General features: G+C 34.9%; 1 protein-coding gene and 1 long non-coding RNA gene across 2 annotated transcripts in view; both read right to left on the minus strand.

Annotated features, from left to right (window-relative positions):
* Positions 1-22855, minus strand: part of sha (shavenoid) — a 170565-nt gene that overhangs the window by 72902 nt on the left and 74808 nt on the right. The gene's annotated exons all lie outside the window — the stretch shown is intronic.
* Positions 4407-4749, minus strand: LOC145729644 (uncharacterized). The gene is made up of 2 exons (XR_014178426.1): positions 4630-4749; positions 4407-4566 (listed from the first exon to the last, which is right to left on the minus strand). It is a non-coding gene; the product is annotated as an uncharacterized LOC145729644 (long non-coding RNA).

A 22855-nucleotide genomic window follows, 5' to 3' on the forward strand; every position in this document is an offset into this window, starting at 1 on the left:
CCGGATCCCCCATCTTAAAGATTGGAACCACACACACACACACACTTTGGCCAATTTGGAACTCTGCAAACTGATCCAGTTATATTAGAAAAAAGTTATTAAAATAATTAGGACTGGGCCAGGATTCCTCTTGATGGATATCCTGGATCCCATGACGGTGCCTACTTATTATTTGCCACATTGATTTATTGGGATTTGTAGAAATGAGAATTAAGTTATTATTTGCCCTGATTTTGGCGTCATGTATAGATTGCCAAAATTTTTTTTTATGGTATTTACACAGATTTTCTATATCTGGAATGTTGTATTGTGATTTGAGCTCACATAAACGACTGAGATGCTCCCGCATTGTCAAACCACGTAATGTTACAGGATTGGTCAGATCTCATAATATAAAATTTTTCTGGAAAAGAATCTAAATACGCATTTTCCAAGATAGTTAAAAATTGTTTGAATTTATCATTAACATCAGTACTTTCGATCATAAAATCCTAGGATGTACTAGATATTTTATTAAAGAACAGAAAGAGACCCTTTTGTGTGATTGGTCTACAAAGCTCAACATAATCCTCCCTCACACACTCAACCACACAGTTCAACACCTGACCCATATGGTCTGATATATTTAACTAGCTTTGCATGCACATTGGTTCGTTCGGCTTATCGGAAACTAGTTTATACTTTATTGCTAGATGTTAGTTGATATATGAAGGTTGTTAGATAGGAAAGGAGAAATAATTCACAATGGAGACCAATAAGTTTCGTATGATCTCGACACAGGTCGTCAAATATGTTGACAATGCCATTTTATGACCAAATAGGACTTTGTCTTCCCTGCCACTCGTCAAATTTGCGCTTAACAAGTTACTTAACATTATTTCCAAAAGATCCGTCGTAAGTGGTTTTTGAAGATCTGGTTAAAAAAGTTTTTTAAACGACTATGATGATGCTTTGACGTATAAGTAACTCTAAACGATTTGAACACCTTTTTGATAAACTGACTCAGAGTAAGTTTAAATCACTTCTCGCAGCTCCTATAGGTGTAAGTTTCATTGTTAACAAAAGTAATTCAATCCCTTTGATATGCAGAATATTCGGTTGCTCCGTTATGCTCATGATGTCTCAACCAGAATGATGAACCAGCGCTTAAAAAGTCCACTGCTGGACGTAGGCCTCCCTCATGGCTCTCCACCAACGTGTAGGTGGTATTCCTCTGTTTTGCTTATCTGTGCGAGGCCTCCATTCCAAAAATCTTTTTGTCCACTTGTCGTCGCCCATTCTGACCACGTGTCCTGCCCAATTCCACTTTAATATGGTTATTTGCTCGACGATGTCTTTCACGCTGGTTCTTCGCCGCAGGCCCTGGTTTGTGACGTGGTCTCACAAACTTTCAGGTTTTTCGCGGATGTCCTCGTTAAGGTAAGTGTTTCTGTGCCGTATGTGAGCATTGGCAGAACGCATTGGTCGAACACTTTTCTTTTCTGGCAGATGGACAATTCACTTTTGAAGATATGTTTTAACTTTCTATAGGCCGCCCATCCTAGGTCGATTCTTCTGTGCAGCTGCACAGAAGTAAGATGCTCCTCAACTGCTAAACCTAATATTCACATCAATAACATCCATTGGCTAGCAAAAGTTTCAACAAAGAAGAGATAATAATACTGAACCAGAAATACAGTAAGTATGATGGCTGAAGCGACGAGAAATAGTTGCCACAACTTTCGTCAAGGCAACTTGTCAATCATGCGACTGGCCACATTTCAAGCAGGAAGTAAATACAATAAATAAAATGTATCAACACTGAGAATTTTAAGGTCGATCCAAAAGCTAGAAGGTGGTTCAGGACTATCGTTCAACTATAGACCGTACGGAGAACTGCAACTCCAGCAAAAGCTTCTTTTGGGAGCAAAACTTGAACGCCTCTATATTCGAGGAATTAGCTCGATATGATAGTCCAACTCAACCCACTTCATTAAATTGTTGTCACGTCGGGAAGCAGTGGTTGTGGAACAGAAATCGCTTAAATAGCATATCAAGCTGATTCAAAACGTCATAAAAAATGTCAAAGCTTAAGTTAGGGTAAGGGACTTGATGAGACATTTCAGCCAGCGCTGGTTTCTGGTTGATGTCTTTGAGTCTGGGAGACACCCACAGCGTTAAGCTCACGTATTAGTTGTGGAAAAACACCGTCGATTTTGCCTCTTTAAAGGTTATGGAATAGCGTGTTGGCTGGCTTGCTTAAATTATATATTAATAAATCATTTATAGATCTAGTTAATATATAAATGTATAAATCAAATAAAGTTTCTCTCTCACCCTCATCTAAGAACCTTTAAAGATCATATGGATAATTGTATATTAAACAATCTCTTTGATTTATAAATTAACTAATTAGAGTTTAATTTAAGATTAATACTTAGATCGATAATTAGAATGCCAAAAATGGCTCACGATTTAACTGTGTGATTAATCTATAAATAATTTATATATTAATAAATTACAATACTTATTATATATATATAAGCTATTTATTATTTATATATTACAATATTCTGAGCAATTATGTATTTAAAAATTATTTATAAATGTTCATAACCTTATTGATTTATAATTAAAATTTATAAATATTTATATATTAATAAATTATTTATATATATATATATTATATTATTATTTATAAATATATAAATTATTTATATATATTTATTATTTATTTAAATTTAAAAATAAAATTAAGTAATTTCAATTAATCTTGGAATAAAAATTTAGAAAATTAAGTATTTTTAATTAATCATTGGAATAAAAATTTAGAAGATTAAGTAATTTCAATTAATCTTGGAATAAAGATTTAAAATCTGTAATATTTTTAGTTATTTTATAGAAAATTGCTCATACAAGATTTTGGGGTGTTTTAAAAATTTAAAAAATTAATGACATTAAGTAATTCTTTAACAAAAAGAAGGAAATTTTTTTTTTTTTTTTTTTTTTACTAATCTATTATATATTAATAAATTTATTATATACATATATAATCTATTAAAATCGGAAACACCTTTGATTTGTGACTTTCGTAGTACTAAAGGTGCGGGAACCAGTAAAACTGTCCCAAATCACTTATTTTTGGGGATGTTACTGTACGAATTAAGGTTTGGGGTTGATGATTTACATAACCTTAAACACGATATTTTGTGTCGGTACTTTCCAACTTGGTAGAACCCTCACTTTGTAAGTTTTGTAGTTTTCCAATGTAACCATCTCACCTAGTTTAGTTTATAAGTTGACCAGATAAAAACGTTAAAAAATAATTCTTCTTCTTATTTTTGTACTTTGTATTTTAAGGCAAAGTGTGCATATCTACAAGCCAACCAGAAAAGTATATATGGTTAATTTTTTTCCCGTGGCGGTTACGTCATCAAGTGCTCCGCCATATTGAAATTTACGCACGTCGTTTATTACAAGCTAGGCTATCCATCTTTTTAATCACCTGTTTGGACGTTGCCGTATTGACTAATTCCTCCTCTAAACCTCACAATATGTATCTTTCATTAAGCAATTATAAATGAAAATGAGAAAACGTTATTGTTTTGAAAAAAAACATTCTAAGAATCTCACATGTTTTGTATGCAATAAATGCTTTTTTTTCGAAATCTGTATAATTCATCGGTCCGTTTATTACTGCAACAAACAATACACGGTTCACATCTGCTCATGGAAGATGTGGCAACATAGGGCACAGTCCCAACTGACAATCGGCTAAACATTTTGAGGTTAGGAATTTTAAAAAGTTGAAAAACACCAAAAACTACAAACAGAAGAAATAAAAACTTAATTTAGGGTTGTTTAAGTTTATTAATTAGTGTTGTTATTGCGAGACCTTCGTAGAATTTAAGATTTTTCTTCACCAAACTGGAAAACTTGCAACATTTGGTGGTAAACAAAGGCGGAAAGTTCCAATCAAACTTTGGCTTGGGAACAACAACCACATTCAATTTAAATTATCTGGAAAAAACATCACAGATAGGTGCATTCAAACGAGTCATTAACAGCCGAATACCAACGTTTCAAGAATTATTCCATAAAATTTGCAAGAAAGGAAAGGCAATGTGTGTATCCTGGGGACTATTAAATCCTAAAGCAGTGTTTTAACTTATAACAGAATTGTTGGTGTTTTAAGAACTTGTTTCTTGGTTTTGTGATATAGATTGCTTATTTATTTCGTTTTGTAAATTTACTCAGCATTAAATACATATCAATTTGGTTTCGTTGGGTAATTTATTTAACATGTTTTTTCAATTTCAATTCAGCTTATTGTACGAGCAGGTAGCTACCTCCAGTTAAAGAATATCTAATTTTATAATTGTTTATGCAGAAAACTAGACTTCTTAGATAAAAAAGAAACTTGAGTGTACTTTTTAAAGATTTTAGTTGTATATTTCATAATGTGTAAATAATACAATTAAAATAGTAATTTAACCTACTATCTGATGTAAAAGTATTTAACAGTAGCACCATCTGTTTCTAGCTTTATAGTCAGAGAAGATACGGCAAAATTTATAAGGGCTAATTCTGCAAAATAATGGCATTTGATCAAATTTTTGTATTAAGTAACTTGTATCTCTCTAATATTACCTGAAACTTATTAGAAATTTGTTTTTTTAACACTCTGCATATGGATTTTGACAACACCATTATAACCATAGCTTCAAACACCTTTTGTTTAGAGTCTTTTAGAGTAATTGATAATGAGACTTATTAAATTTGGACCCTTTCAAAACATGATAAGCAAACTCCAGATTAGGCAAATAAAGGTACCTGAAACATAAGCTATTTAGTATTAGCAGCTCATTAATACCTCTACCAGAGTCCTTTTTATAGTATTAGGTAAATCACCTTGTCAGCTTCTGCTAAATACACCTTTACTCTATATCAATGTTTCTTCGAGAACCACTGGCTTGAATAAACTTGGTTTTTGTAGTGTTCTTGTAAAAAATCTTCTTGGGAGTAAGTAAATATATGGGCTGTTTCATTGTGACAGTGTTTTCTATTAGAAAAGGCATCCTTTTCTGTTCCACAAATTCTAGTTCCTTCAGAATGTTTCACTGGGCCCCTTGATAGTTGTAAAGTGTATTAAGAAGGTGGAATTTTCAAAACTGACTACCGAAACACACACATTATCTAGTCTCACACGTAGTATCGCAGTTAAAAACAAGTTAAATCAAAATACTCCTTAAAATATTGTAAAATTTACATCAAAAATAAAAAATGTCTCTTTGTTTACTTTTTGTCAACAATGGCGGTCGATTTTCCGAGCCTTGTCGTCCTGACTCATTGCCGACGTGACTAGATGACGTCAAAATTCTATCGCGCTCGGAACGCATGTAATAGACAAGAAAGGCAAATGATGACGTAACCGCCACGGGAAAATAAATGGTCCCTACGTACAACCGTATTTAAAAATACCTTAATATTTTAAAATCTTTTCATGTCAACACCAAATTTAAAACTTAAAACCCCAAAAAAATTTCTTAATCTGGCAACATTAAAACGGCAAATTTCCCTTCATTACGCTCTTTGTTTCCTGCCGCTAACCAAACTGCAAAAAACGAAAAGTTCCTGAAATAACATATCGCTACGTCGCGGTTGGTCTTTAGTTAATGACATGTAATCATCGCAAGCAAACTGTACCAAAAAGTAATTGCAAACCAAAAACCAGTTTTTCAATAATTTGCGAATTCATTTGCATTACAATCGGAATATGCAATCTTTGATGCCGAAAATACAATTTGCGGCTAAATCGACCAGAATTGGTCGATTTGTCCTGAAATGGTTCATTAATGATACATTTACTCCGATGATGTGAATCAGATTATGCTCTTTGGCACAAGCTGTTTTGAGGAGTCCCTACTCCTTAATGCTACCTGTTTTAGGTTAGGTGACCATTAGTGAGCCCCTATGAACTCGCTAATTGTGTTAGGCATGTGCGTTACCAACAAAGTGGCAGTGCGTTACTAACTGGTGTATAAAAATCCCAGAATCTGCTCTCGCAAAATTAAGATGGCAACCATTCAAGTAACTCCCCCCTTAATTAAAAAGGCAAAGAAAATTAAACGGTTTTATTTTTTGTACGCTCGTTATACTCGTAAATACTTGCGATGTATATCAATTAAAATTTGGCCCGCCCAAAGTGATGCAAAATCATCAATTACCTTATGCAAAGCTTAATAAAATTTAATTAGGGTTTTTTAATTTTATATGACATAATTTAGTGTAAGTGAGTGAGACGGGATGTCGTATTTAGTTAATAAAAAAATATGTATTGAAGACAAACGTGGCAAATAAAGAAGCAAAGGTCACATTCAAAACATTTACCTATTACATTGTTATCTCATCCCATTTTCCAAGGAGACACGCATATAATCTAAAAATATGACTACTAAAAAAAGAAAAACAAGTTCGCAAACAACGCGATCAAATAAACTAGAAGATCCAAGAGAATCATCATAATATAACATAAACAGCTTGGAAAACAACATGTATAAAGGAATGCCGAAATTCAGTTTTACTGGAAATATTGGTTATCTTGAGGAACACAAAATCGGAAAAATATGGAACAACTATCACAACTAGAGCAATTTTCTCACCCCACCAAAAGGATGGAACCAATACTTTGCCAAAATGCTATCAGAAGACAAGCGAGAGATTTAAAACATACAATACAAATATCCACATATAGTTCTACGTAGATCCTCCAGATATCCAGATATCCTCCAGATAGTAAGAATAACAGTATCAGCAGTAAAAGAGATAGGTGACGCTTTGAGAAATTTGTGCAAAAAATTCAAAAATATGAAAATGAAAAATATCTTCACATATTCTCTATTCATAAAAACAGAGAAAGGCTACAGGTTCAATTAAAAAACTAGATTGGAAAATATTTTGTAAACAGAATAGAAATAGAATACACGGACAGCTGACGAACAGGCATAGCTGGAAGATTAACACCATATCTTTACACTATGAGTAGAAAGCAAGTTGGTGTTGGTGCTTAGATAAATGTGACTTCCTCAAGCATGGAAAAACCCGGACGGTGATTATACTCTATGAAGGGAGACAAGGAAGATATTAAAAACTACAGGCCGATCTCACTGATGTCTCATACCTTCAAGTTCCTGACAAGAAGCTTTAGGACCTTGTAGAAGGAACAGGGAGCTGACGATATTGTACTTTTTGTCGAGACTATGGATGATTTGAAAATAGTATATTCTATATTAAGAGCGGAAAGTATATATTTGCCGCTTGCACATGAAATTTGCAGCTTGAGGCGAAGCCGAACGCTGCAATCATGTAAAAGCGGCAAAAGTACTTTTGGCTCGAAATATAGACGATATTTTTTCGACGACTGCTGTGGGGTGGATTAGAAGGACAACTCACATCATTTTCGTCGCTCGAACTCATTGTCACCGATAAATCACTTTGACGGAATGTGGTTATTTCAAACAGGTATGTCAAGCGTTGTTATGGAAACGCCGAAAAAAGTTGGTGAGTAGATTGTTAGTAGAAAGCGAAAACGCTCTAGAGGAGAAAATCTCTCTTTCTGCTCGCGCGCGGCAAATAACCCCTTTCTGCTTCTAAATGGAAGCGTACATGAGGTACTTTCAAAGTAAGTCGTCGAAAAACATGTTAGAGGTGCCGCAAAAAACTACGCCTGCAAATGAACAGAGCAATAACAAATGTAATGTAAAATTTCAATAATGTTGCAGATGTTGACCTTGACAACACCAGCAAAATTACCTCGGACAAAGAATATCCTTCGATAAAGACAGTCAGAGAGCAGAGATCTCCAGAAGACTTCAGCTTGCATGAACAGCATAAGGAAAACTTAGTGATGTCTTTAATTCTAAATTTTCTGCAATATCTTAAAACACCGGTTTTTGACTGATGTTCTACTGACTTTAACGTACGCCGCAGAAACGCGGAACCTTAGTAAGGGGACTGTGGATTGAGTAAAGATTGCTTAAAGAAAACTGGATAAGAAAATGCTAGGAATACTCCTGCAAGACCGAAAGACGAACGAATGGACAAAAGTGATGGACGTCGCAAAACGGGTGGCAAGGCTAATATGAAAATGATGGTAGATGAACCTGGAAGAATACTAAGTGGAGGCTCAGAAAAACAAAAAAAATAGGACAAGCGAGAACGAGGTGGAAAGATAACATCCATAAACTGGTGAGTACCCAATGGATGAGTCGGACTACTGATAGAAACGAGTGGCGTCGAATTGAAAAGGCTTTTGTCCGGAGATGAACGGAGAGAAGCTGAAGATGATGAAAATGATGAAGCCAGTTGGTACTTACTCTAGTATATTAACTTTTCATACCATTTCTTTTGAAGTCTTTCTTCATATCGATTGATGTTTTCATCATGGGACACCGAGTATATCTATCCCCTATGTGATGGGGGACAGCAAGAAAACTTGCACGCACAACAACTAGCGACTGGACAGAAGTTCAACTACTGCAAAAGTTATGTATATCCGGAAATAAGGTTCTATAGACCCAGAACGCTGAACGAAGGAGAGAAGAATAAAAAAATACTTAAAAATAGAGCAATGCATTCCTGGTTACCAACTGATAGAAACGTCTAGAAAGACATACATTGAAAATCCAATATGCTATAGTCCAAACAGTTGATGTCGCCTACTATATTATGGTTTCATATGATATAGTTCAGGCATGTACACAATAAGTCACAGGAATAGTTTCTTAAATAGTAGTTTTCCTAATCAGTGCGCAAGGTTAGGTTTTTCCGCACGTGAAAGCAGTTAGATAAGCGGATAAGCTTTAAGGGCGGGAAAACCACTTTACGCACGTGTTAGTAACAATATTTTTTCTACGAATGAAATAACTATACATTTTGTTTTCAATTCTAAATTTGTATTGAGAATTTTGCTTTGCATATGTAAAAGTGTGCGCAGCAAGTGTAGCTTCCTTGCGGTCATTGAAAAAAGATTTTATTTTCAACCAGGTATGTTATAACGTTATTTCTTATGTGTAAACTAGGTGGAAAGATGAAAACTACCTGCTTTTACTTTCCACCCGGGTGGAAAGTACTCACTTTCCACCCGGGTAAATGTCACTTTCCACCCGGGTGAATGTCAATATGCGTTCTGTCATATCTGGACTTACTTATTGTAGTGAACAGACTGGTGATGATGAGTAACATCTGCGTCTTCAAAAATCTCCATGTTAAAAGCACTTTAAGAAACGTTTTAGCTCAAAATATTAAAGACGAAATAGCACAATAATGCCGTTGTCAAAATTGTAAACAAATCACCAGTCGTTTATTATGGTTGAAGTCATAACTACCCGTGCACCTATACTACCTTATTGTTAGAGACTATTAGCAATCAATGTTTCATCTGAATGATTTATTAAAAGTTTGATGAGATTTTGATAAATGGTTGAAAATAAAATAGTATACAAACCACGGTAGAAAGTTTAATTTCTGTCTCGAGATAAAGTTCACCTCGACTTCGTCTCGGCGAACTACCTAATCTCTCGACAGAAATCAAACATTTTCCACCTGAGTATGTAATATACTATTATACTGTAATTGGAATGAAAAAATAAAAAGAGGAAGACCACGTTAAAGCTAAAAAAGAGGATCAACAAAACTAACTATTAGAAAAAAATCTGGGAAAAGACCGATGATGAGATCCAGGAAAATAAAACTTAAGAATCGGAAGATGGATAAGAATCTCTTCCATACAATTCCTAGATTTTAAATATTTTACAAATGTGTAGGTACCTCCTTAAGTCATATTTGGGGCATGTAATTAATTGATCCCATTGTAAAATAAAGGTTCGTCAGAAGGCTTTTTAAACCTGAATCTCCAGACAAAATTAGGTACCTTGTCAAACTTATGATGTATTGCCTAAATTTTGCGCCCAACTTGTACGCGCCTTTTTAAGCTCTCACTAACCAATTTTGACTTTAATGGTTTTATAAATACGCATAATTGCCGGTGTTCGTCAGTTCGTAATTCGTATTAAATGTTTGAAGGTTATTCATTACACTGACTGTCTCAATTTTTTTTTTAGCTCTGAAACTTAACTGCAATAATGACATATTGTTCAGCCGTATTTTGATTTTTAGTCTAATAAAACTCTGAATTAAACAATCCTAGAGAAATATGCTATTATGCTACTGTTTTCTTTGAAGAGGTAGGTAATGAGAAACAAACACAGACAGTAACGAAAGCGACCATGTTCGAAACTGTTTTCGATCAAGTAAGAATAATATTATCTCTCAGTATTAGAAAAACTAACTTTACGGTAAGAAAAAGTTGAACAGTTGTCAGCTTTACACAATAACATCCACAAGAACTGTCAATTACAGTACAAACCGCCAACGATGGCAAAAGTAAGCAGTTAATTCAATTCAACAGGGTTCGTTTTTGCTTAGATTGGTCCTCTTTCTAAACATGAAGTTAGTAGCAATAATGAAACAACATTAGCAACTGATAATATTTTTAGATTCTACTAACATTGACAGTAGTAGATAGATAGATAATTTCTGTTATGATCAGTTTTTTAATGTGGTACTTTATGGGACATTGATCATTAAACATAGGAAATTTTAATATTTGGAAAAGCAAAACGGCTTGCGTGTTACTTTTAGGAAAAAACTAGTCAGAAAAAAAATTATCTAAACTTAATATCAGATTTTTTTGTTTTTTTTAAGCGAAGGAAAAGTCGAATTACTTCCGGTTTCCTTGGCTTTCTCGTCGTTTTTCTTCCATCTCTTTTTCTTCATGATATTTATCAACATCTCTGTCAAGGCCTCCAAATACTTTCCAGAATCGATCAATATTTCACTGGATTGTCTGTCATAGCGCACTACTGATATCATGAAGATGCGACAAAGTCGAATTTACCCAAATATTTTAAATGTATTCTGTTTGGCATTATTCCTCAATACAATTTTTGTGGGTTCTTTCTTAGTGGCTCACCTCCGGTATACCTAGTGTCCTACAAACCATTCCAAGCAACGGCTCCGAGCAACTCTAATAAATATAATAAAGCACCTCTTTTTTTCTGAATCTGCTCTAGCAGGATGGCGCCTAGAACACCAGGTAGACTAAATTCCTCGACATAAAAATGCGGATCTACAGGATGATTCAGAAGGATGAGATAAAACTTGTAGGGATTGTCAGTGCAAAAATAGAAGGTAGAGTATAGAATTCCAAATCCAGAAATGTCTGTTAAAACACATTTTTGCACATAGCGGTCTTAACATAGGATTGTTGCGCTTTACGCAAACAAGTTACAGATTGCAAATTGTTAATTTTGTAGAAAAGTGAGTTCGACCAGATTCATGAGAAAATTATAAATTTGATTATCTATGGTTAAAGTGAAATGATTAAAAATTCTCCTCAATAAATGTCTGATACAAAGTATCATCCCAGAAACGTTGCAGAACGCTCAGATGATTATATAACATAAAAAAAAGGTGATAAGTCAAAAATTTTAAATTATCCACCTATAAGCCTGCTTCCACATCCATACAAACTGTTAACAAAAATAATAACAAATAGACTACATACAAGCAAATTAGATTTATTGCGAACCACCTGAACAGGCTAAATTCCGCAAAGGCAATCGATCATATGTCTCAGAAGAATGATTTACTATTTCATTAGTTTACAAACCCGGTGTGGGTTAAAGAATTCGGGACGACTACCTTTTGTGGCACGAGACGGAGTTTTCTGACTGTCTGCCTTACTAACGAATGTCGAGCTTTATTTATACCAAATTGTTTTAGTGACGAAATCTAATGTATTGGTTTTAGAACGTCTTACGACTTTGCCGATGCCTAACTTCCACGTCCTCCGGTCATTCTATCGGTCTTCTGTCAAATCCTTGGCACTCACTGCTCTTGTTATACCTTCTTTTCATGTTTCTTAGGTTTACGTTTCCTGAGATTTTGAGGTACTCACTGCGTAACTTTTTTGGCGTGTCTTGTATCATCCATTCTTTAAACATGGCCGTACCATATCAGTTGTTTTCTTTCAATAACGGTTGTTAAAGATCCGTCTATACCTATTCGTTGTCTAATTTCCTGGTTTCAAATCTCCTTTCTTTGAGATATTCGTAAAATCCATCTAAAATCGTGCATTTCTACCGTTTCAAGTTTTCTTCGGTTGGCCTCTGTTATATCCTCCAGGTTTCTGCGCCGTAGAGTAGACTGCTTTTTATCAGGTTCTCATATATATTGAGTCTCCGTGTCTTCCCTATTTCAATCCAATCATTGAAAGAAAAATGCAATAAATACAGCGAACCACTTCACCTTGTTTTTGTTGACTACAACAGAGGGATTGCGTAGACCTGCTTAAAAATATCTACAACAACGCAACATCAATTTTAAAAATAGCAACAAAATCGGTAAACAATAAAATAACAAATATAAAACCGGAATTAAAGTCACTGGAATGGAGCAGTAAAGGCATAAAAATTGATGGCAAATATCTAAACCATTTTCGCTTTTTGCACGATATGGTTCCCATAAGTCAGGATGTTGGAGAATGTCAAGATATGACGGAAGATCTCAAGATGAAATCAGATAAAATAGGATTAACCATGAATCTGAGCAAGACAAAAATTATGAATAAAATTGAAAAAGTTTCTATACGTTTTAGAGATCACGTCATACAAAAATGTGAAGAGCATGTTTACTTGAGACACATTACTAAATTGGGTAAAAAATCAAACCACTGAAATCAATAGGCGAGTTCAGCAAACATGGGCAGCTACAATAAAACGGTCAGATATACTAAAGGATAAAAATATTCCAATACATGTGAAAAGAATAGTATAAGAACAGTAAGTAAGCTTTACTGATCGATGACAAAGTTTGGAGGCTGAGCGAAGCAAAGCCTCTAATTTGTCTGAGATTAGTAAGGCTGTTACTGTTAGTGATGTACAGTGACACTGTTTTTTATACGACTTTATCAAAATCATCCTAATTATTAAAAAAAATTAAAATATTCTAAAGTGTTTTTTAATCCTGTATGTTACTTCCCGTTCAGCTGAACGGTAAGTGCAGTACATTACCGCAAAGATAATACGAATAACGCAAAGAGCCATTGAACGAATGATATTGGGAATAAATCTTAGAGACAATGTCGGGAACGTAGAGATCAATAGAAGAACAGGAGTCGAGGATGTCATAGCACAAATAGCTTGGATGAAGTGGATAATAGACAGAAGGGTGGTAGAAACTGACATCAGATGGCACACGATAAGGAAGTATAGAAGACGGAACGGGAAGCTTATGTCCAGGAGTGGAAAGAAGAAAGAAGAATGCTAATGCATTGAATATGTAACATCTTGTATATTACTTACAATAAAATAATCTTTACAACAGTACAAGGCAGTTTTTGCAGGTTTACGTTTTGCCAATGTGCACCATGTTTTCCGAATTTGCAGATTTCTCGGCAGAGGTAGAAGTATTTAGAATACTTAAGAAAAACGTAAGAAGTAGGTACTGTATTATATTATTGCAATATGATTACATCTATTAAAATTTGATATATTGAACAATAAAAAGTAAACCAACTCAAAGGAAAAATAATAAAATTAAAAAAGGAATAGGATTATGCGGTATTAATTAAGTATTTACGTGGCCAAATAGTGAAAAATTGACTAATATTTTTTTAATCCTTAATTTTTCAGTTATTATAGCTTTAAATAAACATTGCAAACCGCTGTAAATTCACCATTTCAAGCTGTTAAAAACAGTAAAATAAAAATTGGTGTTTATCCCCATTGCCATAATATGTCTGGCAATTAGAAAACCAAATCTTTTAATTGTCTAGAACTATCTGGTATTGCTAGAAACTTTTAAAAAAGTTACATGACAAGAGCCACCGTATAAACTTGATATAACTATGTGGTTCATTATTTATTTTTAGATTAATGAGTAAACTGAATATTTGTTCCCGGGGTAACATCATCCAAACACCTTTCCATATTTTGGGACAAATATGGTGTCTAGATTTAAATTTTATGAGAGAGTATAGAAAATGGAAGAAAGCGATGAAGATTACCAGAAAAGTCCCGAGATGCTTACGACAAGGAGTTCAAAATGTTTGAGTCTTGGATGAATTTTTTACAATTGCAAACAAAATTAAGTTCATCGTCACTATGGACCCAATACTCGATGCTCGAAATCCACATTTTAAAATATGGCAAACTAACGAGCTTTTTGAAAAGCAAATCACAGGGATACAAACCCATGTAGTCCAAGACATTAGAACGACATGAAATAGAGAAGTTTTTGAACGAATCTCCCGACAACGAGTTGATGAAAGAGGCTTTAATAATGGAGATTAGTGGTGCTTTTAGATGCGATGAATTGGTCAATTTCAAATTAGAAAAAGGAAAATATTTTCTCGTCGTTTTGACACTAAAACCAAGAAATCGAGAAGTTACATCATATTTGAAGAAGGACTTCCAGTCAAACCAATCAATTTGTGTAAAAATTAAAAAAAAAGTTTTTTTTTGTTTTTTTACAAAAAATGTGTGGGAATAAATACGTTTTCAAAGAGATACATCATCACCATCATCATAATCAATCAGCACTCTGCGTCCACTACTGGACATAGGCCTCCCCTAATATACAATTAATACATTAATCTTCAAGTTTTGTCTCTTTTGATTCAATTATCAAATTTTGATTTATCCAGGTCTTTATTGAAAAAATAGCAAGATACTGCTTGTTTCTATCAAATAAAGAATATCATTTTTGAAAAAAAACTAAATGAATAAAAATTTAGATATTGAATAATAAACAGAGTTGACGATTTCATGATTTTTCATTTTTTACTGGAAAACAACTGGATAGCTTTTCTGTTCTAAATTAAATGGGGAATTCAAAACTGAAACAAAACATCCTGTATATTAAAATACTATTGAATATTACTAACTCACGCTAGAACATGTCTTTCCTGGAAATACTTGATGGTACGCACAATAAATCGAACAGATTGATGGCAGTACTAAGACGAAGAACCGTTCAATCAGTAAAAGACAACCATGCGTTTCTTTGACACTACAAGCTGAAAATTTGCATTATACCCTGAGAAACTAAAAACGTAAAAATTTTGATATTTATCATCCAGTGTAAAGCGTTTAGATTCCGGAAAGTAAAATTTTATTGAACACTTAGATAAACAGTTGATTTTGGAGAGCATTATCATACAATGGCCACTTTACTTCAAGTCACGTAAACCCAACCCAACCAAAAATGGCCACAAAAACCATTTGCAAGCACGGTATTGCCTTACTAACTGCCATAATGGTATTTGTTGTCACTTAGCTTACCATCACGGTATTTATATCATACGCTAGTCGATTTGCCTACTCATTCGAATCTATTAACTGACCCATTAGCACGTTCGAGTCATTAAGGTGGTCTCCTCTTACACACTTGGCCTATGTTCCTGGTTTAGTTTAATGAAGAATAATGAGAAATCCATTGCAAAATTACAATGGGTATACTACTGCTTAATTGCACATGTCTAGGATTCAATTATCATAGAAAAGGGCGGTGTAATGTAAGTTTGATGAAGCTAAACTACTAGATTTAATATTAGATTGCATTTAATTTCAAATCATTTCATATAAAACCTCATCAATTTACATTAATCACCACTAAACTTAGACAACATCTAATCTCTCGTAATTATTTCAACTTATTTCAATTATGGGTTGTTATAACTAGCGCTCGATCTAAGTGCCAGTCTACAGTTATAGAGAAATTTACAGCCTAACTATGTATCTTTGCCAAGCAGGTTTTGACAGCTTACATTGATAAGAAATTTTTCTACTAATTACCTCTTAGGGGTACTTAATTATGTGTATCAATTTTCTTCATCTGGAAGTGATTTCATTTGAAAAATAGGATGCTAAAGCCAAGAAGTAATACGAGTACTTTTGTATAACATTTTCCTTGATGATCTATTAAGTAATGTGAAGTGCACGTTGCATAAGTATGCCAAAGGTTAATAATCTCAGGTGTTGTCATATAGGCAATGTTGTCAGATTTGTCACTTTTCTGAAATTAAGGAATGATTTATACCTTTAAATAAGACAAACTTAATATGATTAAGTTTGTCTCGGCGAAGTACACTAAGATATGTGAAAAAAATCGCATTTGTAACGGCTAAGATGTTATCAAGTTTATGAACTAATTTCCTAACTTAAATTTAGGTTCACAGTTAGAGTTTAGAGTTCAATTTTGATGAAACTATTGTTGATATATGAGCAACATATAGCTTCTATCGCTTATGTGTGTATGTTACAACTAGCAGAGCGAAAGATTCAAATTGAACTAAGTTTCGAGAAACTTCGAGAATTTACGGAAAAATTACGGAAATTTTGCAAGAGGTAAAAAATGTTCAGTATAACTTTCTGCATCCATTGGGCTTGGTTTACTTTTACTTAAAACCGCGTAAACGAGGTTCCAACTGACAGAGGGTTACTTTTGATTTTACCTCTTTGTAATGTTTATTTGAACATCTTGTATATTCAATAGTAAAAGAACATTTCAGCTCAAACATTTTAAGCTTTAAACAGTCGCTCAGACCCCAAAGATAGCGGAGATACGGAATTTTCAAAATTTTGACGCATTTTCCAAAATAATTAAAAAAATCGTATATCTCAGAACCTGTCGTATGTCGCATATTCTTTGGCTTTATCAGTTTCACAGCTATTTTAACAGACCTCCTCAAGTTTTCTTGTCTTTGCTTCATCATTCACGTCTTTTGTAAAACATTTCAGTATTTCAGATGTTTCCAATCATTAATGCTTGCTAGATTTTCAAACGCTGTATATTTGAGGTCTTACTTAGGGTAGTAATAGTTTTTCACATTGACCCTTAATATGCTCAACATCTTCTGCATTTCAAACTTGAACTTCACCAGAGGCTTTTACTCATCTGTCTTAAGTGTTTAGGAGCTAGTTCTCAGCAAACTTCGCAAGCAAAACCTTTATAATTCGCTTATCATTTGACCTTCTAGTGGCTGCAAATTCTCCACACTTTTTCTCTTCTTCTTCTTCTTCCTCAGCTACTTGTCGTTCACTGTTGAACATAGCCATAACCTTTCCTAATTTATTCCACTGGTTCCTGACTTGCGCTTTCTGATACCAATTTCCAACTGCTATTTTTTCTATATCCTCCGTCCACCGTAGTGTTACATTCGTTCTTCTCCGAATCTCCTCATTTGGTATTCTATTCCTCAAACTGATGCCCCGCATTAACCTTTCCATTGCCCTCTCTATTACTCTGAAATCTGTGGGTCCTTGCTTGGGTACTAGCAAATGTTTCCATTCCCTAAGTTGTGACAGGTAGAACACAGGCTTTGAAAACTTTCGTCTTAGGTTAATAGGAATATCGCTATTTCTTTATAGGTTTGCAAGTTTAGCGAATGCAGACCAGCAGAGTTTTATTCGCATTATCATTTCCCTTGATTGGTTTCTCTTTTCTAGTGATGAATAACCCAGGTAATTGTATTTTTTTCCAATTTTGATGATAGATCCGTGTATTTATTGAAATCATTATTTTTGTCTTTGCAATGTTCATTTTTAGTCCCACACTTTTTGATTCTTTGTTTAGCACCTGAAACATTGACTCGATCTCTTTTATATCGTCTAATATTGGCACAATATCATCTGCAAATCTAAGGTTGTTGAGATATGTTCCATCGATCTTGATTCCCTTGTCTTACAACCTAAGATTCTTGAAAACGGGTCAACCCTGTCATACTCTGCGTTTAACGGTATAGTATTTCACAGCTTTTCATCCATGAACCTCTGCACTTCTGATGCTTTAAACTCGGGTCATACTTTAGTACTTTAAGCCGGAATTGGAAGACGTGTTGGTGAAGGATATCACGAAATTGTTTTATAAATAATCTAGAGTCTCTGATGACCCTTCGGCTCTACTCTTCAATTGGCTCTGGTATACCTGGGTCAAGTATTTATTCCCGTATCTTAGTTCCAGCGCGTTTGCAAGGGAATAGTAATCTCCTTGTTTACACTAGGGGATGTTCTGGAGTATTTCGAGAGCTTTACCACGTAGTGCTAGAACCAACTCGGTGGCTTTTTGATGTTCGGTTCACCAATTAGCCACGGCGGCAGCCTCAAACTGCTTCTTGTACAACTCCCACGACGTTTCCAACTTTGGCACCTTACAATTCATTGTCCCATCCCGTCGAACTTTCGAGCAGTTTCCTATCGGAGATACTGTCACACCCGTGTTAGTAGTTACGGTTCACACCCAGTAACCACCATAGTCAGCAAGGTTAGCGTAATGAGGTCGCTGACGAGTATAAAAGATGCACCGTAGCTCGGCTAAGGACCGAACTCTGGGGCCATCCCCAAAGGGAGGTCACTGGTCTCTAGGTCGGTCTTCAACAACAGTCCCAACTTTCTAGTGTCCGGACGGCTCGTTACCTTCTTGGAAGCCCAGGCTGAAAAGACAAGAGTTCTTACGCATACCACGAGGTGACCGTCCGAACTCTTGACACTATCAGTACCTTAAGTAAGTCCTTTGGGCGTGTCGGTCATAGGGGCTCCCTGCTCGTATCGAGCGGGTTTCGCTTGGCGACACTTCAGGAGGGCTTACGCACCTACACCTACACACACCCACACACAACCCCCTCTTGGACAGTGTTCGATTTACGCCTCGCCACCGGCGGTGCTAGCGAGCTAAGAGTAATTTAGTGCCGAATAAAGGAAACATACTTGAGCTACAGTCTTGTTTCTTTTCCTACCTCTACTACGCTACCCCCTAAACGTGACAATACCTCGACTAAGTTCCTCGATTCCTCGCGAACGCTCATGATTTCCTTCCGTAAAGTTGCAATCTCTTGTCCAAATTGATCGAAATTTGTAACCAAACTCAGTTTGCACCTCGTCGACTTTATGGTCTACCTTTTCGACTTCATGGTCCATTTTTCCACTTTGTGATCCACCTCTTCCACTTTATTATCTATCATCTCCAGTTGTTGATCGATATAGGATTGTAACTTTGTGCGGTTTTTCTCCAAAGCTTGCAGAATAGCTTGTTGTCGTTCGCCATCCTGTTGGTACCGTCTCTCTTGCTCCTCTTTTTCAAGTCGTCGTCGTTCTTCCTCTTCTTGTTTTTCTTGTTGTCGTCGTTCCTATTCCGCCTGTTTTCTTGTTGTCGTCGTTCCTCTTTCGCTTGTTTTTCTTATTGTCGTCGTTCTTGTTCCTCTTGTTTTTCCTTCTGTCGTTGGTCTTTTTCGGCATCCATCTTTTGTAGTTTTGTCGGCATAAATGTCGCCAGTTGTTCCTCCATTTTTGCCGTTTGTTGTCTTGTATTCACCATTCACGTACAGCACAATTCTTCACTCACTTATTCCACTTCTGGCACCAAATGTTACACTTTACTGGGTTCTTTTGATAAGTGAGCCAGCTGCACGTTCATATTAAATTTGGGTATTCGAGTATTTTTATTGCTAAAAATACAAGTTATCTTCACTTTGATTTTGAAACTTATCATTTTGGATGTTAAGCCTCAAATCTTTTACCAATAAGAGTGGTGGCTTCGATCTGTGCCTCTGAGGGGCAATGGCATTGCTTCTGGCAGTGCCAGATAGTTTCTGGTAATTATCAGACAGTTTCTTGCAATGCCATTCCGATGATTGTCAGATAATTAAATTTGTGGAATTGCCAAACAGTTTCTTGCAATGTCAGATAATTTGTCATTTCTAAATATTTTGTTTAATTGTCAGATAGTTTCTGGCCCTGACAGAGAGATTCTAGCATTGCCAGAGAGTTTATAGCAAATTGGAAAATAGTTTTTGTCGATGCTAGATAGTTTCAGCCAGATAGTTCTTGCAATTGTTTGATAGTTTTTTAGATAAAATCTCGCAATTGTCAGTTTTTGGCATTGCCAGGGCGCATGGTTTGGCAATTCGCAACAACATTACTATGTATGAGTAAAGTAGTAGTCTATGATTCTCTGGTGAATGCATAAATTTGATGAATAAACACACCACCTTCTCCACAACATATTTATTTTGCCCTCCGAAAGACAGAGGTGACAGTCAAAACGCTCTACATGTTTCGGGCACATAAGTACCCATCTTCAGGAGCTTTATTATGAAAAAAAAAACGGAAAAACTTTGAATCATATCAACCAGCTTAAAAATTAATTAAAATTGGAAAAGGGTTACATTAGCCCTGGGTCGGGGCGACCATTACAATTATAGTTTATAAATGGTGTTTACGCGGATGGAATGAATTACAGGAAAGTGTTTATTAGGCAATTCCGCAAAAAAGGTGAAGCAGAGAGGAACAAGGAGGATGATGACTCGGCGACACGTGTTTCTGCTTTTTGGCTTCATCAGGCATGTAACTCCATCTGTATGAAAGGAAGTTTGTAAACCAACTGACATATACCTAGTGAAACATATACGGGTGTAACGCGGAAAAGGAGGGACAAAAACCAACATGGATATTACAAATGGCCAGCAGCGACACTATTGTGATTTCCGCAAGATGATCCACATGTCAAAGTGGATATATGTTTTACTATGTGTATGTCAGTTGGTTTTCGAACCTCCTTTCATACAGATGGAGTTACATGCCTGATGAAGCCAAAAAGCAGAAACACGTGTCGCCGGGTTATCACCCTTGTTCCTCTCTGCTTCACTTTTTTTTGGAATTGCCCTATAAACACTTTCCTGTAACAGTTTATAAAGTTTTCGAACTTAAATCTCACCATGTTCCCGGTAGCAGAGAAACAAAAAAGTTTTTGTAAATACCAACATAGATCCCAAAAAAGTAAGATAGAGACTTGCAAACCGTTTTTACTCTATCTTCAATCGTCTGCCTGCTATTATGTGCTATTAGCCTTCCAAATATTGAAAATTCCAAAGTTTACTAACCAGTAACTCGAGAATGACAACATTTAGAAAGACAATGATCAATGATCAGCAACAAAAATTGTCTAGGCTTAAAATCTAAGAACTAACTTCTAAGAACTAGTTGAGAATAAACATTCGCATGCAGCTAAGTAGACTAAATTCAGATAGAAAAAGTGACTTTGTTGATATTATTCTGGTATTGCCAAAAACCTTTTAAAATTGTCAGAAACTATCTGGCAATGTTAGAAAAAAATTTACATGGTCCTCAGAGCCACAGTAAAAATCAACATAATCGTCTGTATTTTTTACGGTGACAAGATACATTATCATTTTTATTGTTATCCTTTCCTAACAAAATGTCAAGTTTAGGAGATCCTTGAAAAAGTGATATCTTTAATTATTATCACTATCTAAAGGTTCGCAAAGAGCACACATTATATCTTAAACTTTTACGGTCTGAAACAGCAATAAAAATTCTTGCCTTCCTGATCTTATTCAGCCCGCATTACTTTGACTACCAATTCTATAAATTTTAACCGGATTTCAGGTGTACACTTAAAGCTCGCTCAATAAACAACCTCTATCAAAACTAATTTTTTCCTTCGAAGAGTATCTTAATGAAGCCATAAAGTAACGTTGTATGGATTTACAATCTGAGTGAACAGTTTCGGTTTGACAGCGAACGATAACCAAACTAACCGACATAAGGAAGTGTTAACCATATCGCTTAAAGAGTTACGAGAATAATAGTTACCACCAAGTGCATTTATGGAGTGCGTGTCTGTAACTTTAGACTACTGCGTTTTAACAGCACTATTCTGTTATCATGCTGTTCACTTACATTTTTATGAACTAAGTATGCAATAAGAAAATAAGTGAGATCTTTTACAAACAGGTCACTCTTCTATTTATTTCAAGAAGTATAATTTGTTTATTAAAGAAGAAAGAAAGAGTTTTTTCAAAAATTGATATTACTGTAAATTAAACCACTTAGAAGAAGATTTCTATTAGTTAGTCTTAGAATTCCCTTAATCTATTCTAGCAACTTCCTTACAGTAGTAAACCTGTTAAAATTTATTTTTTTAAATCTTAGAATCGTTCACAAATTTTTATAATATTTGTATTCTGTAAAGTGATAATTCAAATCTCGTTGTTGTCACAAAATAATCTGTTTTTCTAATAAGAAATTGATACCGTTCGCGATTAGCTGTAATTGGTCTATTTCATATTGCACGCTGAAGATTGTCTGTGATTGGTCTATTTCATATCGCACGCTGAAAATTGCCTGTGATTGGATTATTTCATATCGCACAGTTGTGGAAAGTCTAGGATTCTGTATTAGTTCAACCGTTGGCAATTGCCTACTTATCCGTTCTCTAAACTGTTAAGGAATGAACCAATATCCCTGTAGGAGTAGAAAACATTATTTACTACTTAGTGTGTGTCTGTGTACATAATAATATTAAGTACTTATTATTGTGGTGTTTAAGAGTGTTGAGGTTACGTTAATGAACATGGCTTTAGGTAAACAAAGCCAGCAGCTTGTGCCTGCCTTAATATCCTTTTTTGAATGTGAACGACAGTGTTATATCCCATAAAGTAAAGCAAGGCATTCCGTTAAGTTCAACAAGGAAAGGTTCAGGTAGACCAAAGTCTATTACGCACATTGCCAATCTTGATGTCACAGGTATTACTTATTGTGTTAAAATTACGAAAAACAATGTTAGAATCCTTCTTAATGTATCCAATACCTACCAAAGACTTACATCCTCTAAACGTTAACTTATATTTATTTATTAACTTTTTACCTTAGAACTGATAAAATTAATTTAATTTATTTTTAGTAAAAACTTTTGTGAACATAATCGTTAGGTCGTTTACCGTAAACGTACCGATAGC

Source organism: Ips typographus, linkage group LG5 (genome assembly GCF_016097725.1).
Source record: "Ips typographus isolate SLU linkage group LG5, UJ_Ityp_2.0, whole genome shotgun sequence".
Taxonomy (NCBI): Eukaryota; Metazoa; Arthropoda; class Insecta; order Coleoptera; family Curculionidae; genus Ips; species Ips typographus.